Genomic DNA, 251 nt, shown 5'->3' with positions numbered 1-251 from the left:
CCCCCACACTAACAGACACTCCACCTGACCACGGCACTGCATCAGTCACAGACCTGAGTCTTCCTGGTGCAGAGTCGGTCTGTGACCGTGCGGCGTCTGCAGCACTGACTCGGAGCGGCCGCCTGTGAATGGTCGGCCGACTGTTCCCGTCCAATCACTGTCAGTCTTTGAACTTCGACCTCCAGCTGATAACAATGTGGCGCTGACGTCTCCTCAGTCAGTCAACAGTGATTGTTTTTCTGCAGGGGGTA

General features: G+C 57.0%; 1 protein-coding gene across 1 annotated transcript in view; it reads left to right on the top strand.

Annotated features, from left to right (window-relative positions):
* gapdh (glyceraldehyde-3-phosphate dehydrogenase) overlaps positions 1-251 on the top strand; it is a 4396-nt gene that overhangs the window by 660 nt on the left and 3485 nt on the right. The window lies entirely within an intron of this gene.

Source organism: Cynoglossus semilaevis, chromosome 13, assembly GCF_000523025.1.
Source record: "Cynoglossus semilaevis isolate Cse_v1.0 chromosome 13, Cse_v1.0, whole genome shotgun sequence".
In the NCBI taxonomy this organism is placed as follows: domain Eukaryota; kingdom Metazoa; phylum Chordata; class Actinopteri; order Pleuronectiformes; family Cynoglossidae; genus Cynoglossus; species Cynoglossus semilaevis.
Note: the sequence above shows the minus strand (reverse complement) of the source record. Positions and strands in the feature narration are given on the sequence as shown.